The sequence below is a fragment of the Lemur catta genome, chromosome 1 (assembly GCF_020740605.2).
Source record: "Lemur catta isolate mLemCat1 chromosome 1, mLemCat1.pri, whole genome shotgun sequence".
Classification (NCBI taxonomy): domain Eukaryota; kingdom Metazoa; phylum Chordata; class Mammalia; order Primates; family Lemuridae; genus Lemur; species Lemur catta.
The window spans coordinates 191,963,385-191,969,310 of record NC_059128.1 but is presented as its reverse complement, the minus strand read 5'-3'; the positions used below and the strand labels follow the sequence as shown (position 1 = coordinate 191,969,310).

General features: G+C 32.7%; 1 pseudogene; it reads right to left on the bottom strand.

Annotated features, from left to right (window-relative positions):
• Window positions 1-4,948: 4,948 nt before the first annotated feature.
• Window positions 4,949-5,664, bottom strand: LOC123641639 (annotated as a pseudogene).
• Window positions 5,665-5,926: the final 262 nt, after the last annotated feature.

Genomic DNA, 5,926 nt, shown 5'->3' with positions numbered 1-5,926 from the left:
CTATTTTTTTTAGTAGAGACGGGGTCTTGCTCTTGCTCAGGCTGGTCTCGAACTCCTGACCTTGAGCGATCCACCCGCCTCGGCCTCCCAGAGGGCTAGGATTACAGGCGTGAGCCACCGCACCTGGCCTCCAATACACTTTAGAATGATACGGCAAATCCATACTGAATACCTCATTGTTCAACTTTAGTATGTTACAAAACTGATGATGCCATGTTGCATTTGCACAAATATAGTAAACAATACTTATAATTTGTTGTAAAGTGTCACTTAAAATAGTAGTTTTAGCACAGAGATTTTGTTGATGCATACTACAATGAAAAGAAATGAGAGCATCTGGATCTGTTAATACATTTTTTTTATCTGTGCAATAAACGCTTCATGTTTTCCTGTCATGAAAAGTGCACAATCTCTACCAATACTCACTAAATTTACCAAATTCAATCCAACTTCATGATGTTTACCTTAAAAGTGTTGTAGATATCTATTCCCCGTGTTCTGTTTGCAAGAGTGCCCAAAGTGAGTAACTATTCATAGCAAAGAAAACTTTCATATCAGTTGATTCATCCAAAGCAATTGAATAATATACATTTTCTTTTTGACGTATTGCATGAAGTTGTTCTGTTAATTTGAAGGCTAATTCGTGCTGCCAATCAGTTATGGTTCTCCTTGAAAGAGATGGTTCTTTACAGTTTGAAACATTACCAGGGTCTAAGCATCATACACCTTCAACAATGCATTCTTTCACAATTTTTACATCACTGAATAGCTTCCCTTTTTCCTGAGTATAGATGTTACTTTATAAGTTGCTTCAGTGGCATGATTTTCAGGTCTTATTGCTGTTTGAAAGAATTATCTTTCCTTTTGCTTTTAATCCTTTAATATTTGCAATACAAACTTTTGTGTCTCTCCCTCTAATTTAAAGTATTTGTGGTCCTTATGAGTGTTATAATGCTAATGAGCAATGTTGATAGTGCAGTATCACAAAGCAAGCAAATCACCTTATCTTTAGCATAAACAAGACAATATTGCAATTCCCAATCCTTATTAAACAATGTTTCTTTCCTTCACTGTTCTCTTGGTTTTCTTTGAAGTGATGGGTTGTTAAGTAGACAGAATTAAGAAATACTGTTGAGCTGTGCAACTATGCACAAATTCCACTTCAAACAGAAACACAGTGCACTGTTGTCAAAAGCTGATAACAGATTGATGTTCTCAACCTCCATAAACTCTTGCCAACCAGCTTCATGCGTAATTGTGCCAGCCAGTCAGGGAAGTTAGAACTCTCATGAGTGCAGCAGCCATCAATTTAGCTCTTATGGCTTGCTAATGTTCTAATTGTGCTGGTCAGTCTGGGAGGATTATTTCACTTAACTTATTTTATTCTTTGGTATTTTAAATACTTTCATTTTAAAGATAAAATAAAAATATAAACAACGAACAAAAATGTCTTAATAAAAATAAAAGGATTTGTTCTTTAAAATTTGGATTCAGTCAAAAGGCCACACTTAAGGACATAGAAGTCCACATGTAGTGATAAGGCCACAGGTTCCCCCATCCTTGTTCTAGACTTTATCATGTAGCTACCAGAAATCCATTACTTCAATATTATGAAGATTCATCAATATGTCATCAATAGGGTGAGATTGAAATATGTTTTTTGCATTTCTTCAATATCCAGGCCTTCCACTTTCTTCTCATTTTGCCTTTTTTTTTTTTTTTGGTAAATCTGTGATTCAAGACATAAAATATTCAGTGACCATATTAATCTTTCTTTTTCAGAGTATTATGGGGGTACAAATGCTTTGGCTACATACACTGCTTTTGCACCTCCCAACAGGCATGCCCATACCCCAGCCAGCACAACCACATCTGTTAGGTGTGGATTTACCTATTCCTTTCTCCCGCCTTCCACCCACCTGGAACCCTATGAATGTTACTTCCCATATGTGTGCATTAGTGTTGATCAATTAGTACCAATTTAATGGTGAGTACCTGTGGTGTTTGTTTTTACATTCTTGTAATACTTCACTTAGGAGAATTGGCTCCAGCTCCATCCAGGATAATACAATAGGTAGCTCATCATTCTTTTATGGCTGACTAGTACTCTATGGTATACATACACCACATTTTGTTAATCCACTTATGTATTGATGGGCACTTGGATTGTTTCCACATCTTTGCAATTGTGAATTGTGCTGCTATAAACATTCTAGTGCAGATGTCTTTTTTATAGAATATTTCTTTTCCTTTGGGTAGATACCCAGTAGTGGGATTGCTGGATCAAATGGTAGTCCTACTTTTGGTTCTTTGAGGTGTCTTCATACTTCTTTCCATAAAGGTTGTACTATTAATAGTTTGTAGTTCCACCAGCAGTATATGAGTGTTCCTACCTCTTCACATCCACACCAACATTTGTTGTTTGGGGATTTTTTGATAAAAGCCGTTCTCCCTAAGGTTTAGTGATATCTCATTGTGCTTTTGATTTGCATTTCCCTGATGATTAGAGATGTTGAGCAATTTTTCATATGTTTGTTGGTCATTAGTCTGCCTTCTTTTGAAAAGTTTCTGTTCATGCCCTTTGCCCACTTTTTAATGGAGTTGTTTGATTTTTTTTTTTGCTGATTTTCCTGAGTTCTACATAGATTCTAGTTATCAGCCCTTTATCAGATGTATATCACGTGAATGTTTTCTCCTATTCTGTAGGTTGTCTATTCACTCTAGTAATTGTTTCTTTGGCTATGATGAAGCTTTTTAATTTGATTGTGTCTCATTTATTTATTTTTTATGATGCTGTGATTGCTTTTGCAGTCTCCATCATAAGTTCTTTGCCTAGCCCAATGTCTATAATAGTTTTTCCAACATTTGCTTCTAGAATTCTTATGGTTTCATGTCTTAGGTTTAAGTCTGTTATTCTTGATTGGCAGGTTTGATTTGATCAGCTACTATACCACATAATAGGAGATAGAAATCATATTTTTCTATACTTTTTCTTACATAGCTCAAATCAGTATACATAGTAGGTATAAAAGTCTATGTATGTGTGAAGGTGTGTGTTTGTATGTATATAATTATCTATATGTACACATGTGTATTCACAGAATATTTGAACTAAGTCATTTGAGTAAAGAAGTATGATAAAATGTTTTCCGTTACAACTTACAGATGTGTAGCAAAAGTAAAATTATAAGAATAGAAATGTTACATAATTCTTTGGAGCAAACAGGCAAATTAGTTGAAATTTCAAAGGAGATAACATGTTCAACAGACTATTAGAAATATGGACACCTTATACATACCAAAAAACACAAACTTCTGTGTACTATACTGAATATTTATTAGATTTTGAATCAAATAATCTTCACTAGGTATATCAATGAAGTAACACTTCATATGATTTTAGAATATTCAACAGACTTACCTCATAGGGAAAAGTTTATGTCCTCATTACCATATAACTACAAAAGAAAAGTGAATTAGACTTAACAGAAAACTAATGAAAGAAGTGATTATTTTGATTAAAAGTGTATCCACACAAAATAGGGATGAAAGTCTAGATCAATAAGTGAAACTATTCATACTATAATGCAAATATTAAATGTGAACAGCTGTTAGAGTGAAGAAATTACTATGCTGTATTTAATAGTCAAGCAGTTATATAAACACCTTTCTTAATGTGGGAAAGTAATTTTCGTAAATCAAATACTTCAATCAACCTTCATAAGATTGTGTCATGTTTCTACAGTCAAAGAGATTATTGTTTTCCTCTATCCCCTATTTAGACCAGAAGATAAATAAACTTGGTTGTGACAATATTCAGAACAAGTTTTCTAATCATAACAAAGATCGTGGTATTATACAGGTAGTTAGAAAACATAACATTGGAAACAAAACAACTTTATAAGAAAATATAGTATTTGAATTTTATACTCACAAAAACAACATTAATGCAATTAAAAACATGGCACTTGATGGAGATTTATGAAAAGGTAAAAAGGGAGATTTTTCATTTATCATTTGCCTATGAACTATGCTCTTTAGTAGAAATTTTGAATACATTACCAAATTAAACTCACTCAATAGCACTGGAAATAGGTGTCATTATCTTTATGTTATGTATTAGAATAGCCTGCACATTCAAGTAGTCATATCCCAGTACGAAAGCAAAATAAAAGTCGACATAATCTTTTATAATACTTGAAGCTTAAAAAAAAGAACATTTTTGACTTTACAGTTATAAAATACATCTTTTGGTTAGAATAGTAATACAATACTAGTATATTATTTGACAAATCAATTTTATATACATATACACACACACATGTAAATGGTATATGCCATTTCTCAAACTAAAGATAAAATACTGAAGAATTATTTATGGTTACAGAAGAAAATGTGTATTTTGCTAAATTTATTGTGGTTGACATGTTGTACAATAATGTATTAACTTTAACAATAAATATAAATATGGAGTCAAAGGTACAGAGTTTAAGAGGTAAAAGAAAAAATTTGATGTGAAAAAATGGATTGAAGCCTTATAAATGTGAAATTTAAAACTATAAAACCCTCAGAAGATAACAGAGGCATGAATCTTTATGACTTTGGATTAAATAGTTTCTTGGAAATGAAGCATAAAACAAATGACAAAATAAAAAATAGATAAATTGAACTTAAAATTAAAAACATTTGTGTTTCAACAGGGACTATCAAGAAAGTGAAAGAAAATCCACAGAATGGAAGAAATCAATGAATACAACTTAACAATTAAAGGATAACCCAATTAATAAGTGGTCAAATTAATTTTTTCAGGATTTTATATTTTATTTAAAATTAATAAAATGAAAAATAGTTACAGATAAATAACAATTCAGTACATTTAGTTGGATATTATGTATAAATTTACATATCCACAAACTCATAGATCCATCCTTCACCACCATCAAACATTTTAGTCTATGTAATCAAAGTCTTCTAGAATTCCAAAATTTTTATCAATTTTATTTTCTTCAAGTCCAAATTTTATTTTGGCCCAAGATTTTATTGCAAATATATGATCTCAGGAATTAGAGTTGCTCCTGTTCCCAAAGGGAGCATGTTTTCTCCAGACCCTTCTTCCTTTCCCACAGAGAGTAATGGCTTCCAGACAATCAGGCCAGTCCATCTGTTAGCAGCTTCTTTGGCTACTGTATTTGCTTGACGTATTTCTTCTACAACTTGTGGGTCACATTCTTTGTATTTTTCTACTTCTGCCTTTAGCTGTTCCCTTTGGTCCTGAAGTGAAGAAAGTTCTTTTGCTAGCATACTTTGCTCTTCCATCTCATGTCGACCAATTTTAGCTTTTTCAGTGCTTTTCCATAGATTTTCATGTTTTTCGCTTCCCTCAGACAACTGAGAATCCAGAATCTCCAATTTACATTTCCTTGCATAAGAGCTTCACTTGGAAAAGCCCAATAATAATTAGAAGTTCCAATCTTCTCACAGTGAACCATACCATCATCAACTTAACTTTGAAGGTCTTCTTTTACTGACATAGCAGTAATACCTTTTTCTTGTTGGGAGCAATCTTCTCCATGTCTTTTAATTGAAAAAATCTTTTGTCTCAAAATATATTTCCATCATACAGGGTCTCTTTTCTTCTGCACTCAGTCATTTTTTCTTTGACATGGTGTGGGCATGGGGGTTTCCCATGGTGGGCAATAAATGGTCAAATTAATTGAATAACCATTTCTCTAAAGATGATACACACATGGGCAATAAGCACAAGAAAATATATTCAATATCATTAGTCTTTAAGGAAATGCAAATGAAAACCAAATAGAAAACAGTTTGGCAGTTCCTCAAATAGTTAAACATAGACTTACCAATGACTCCGTAATTCTACTCCCAAATATATATGCAAGAGAATTGAAAGCTTATACATACACAA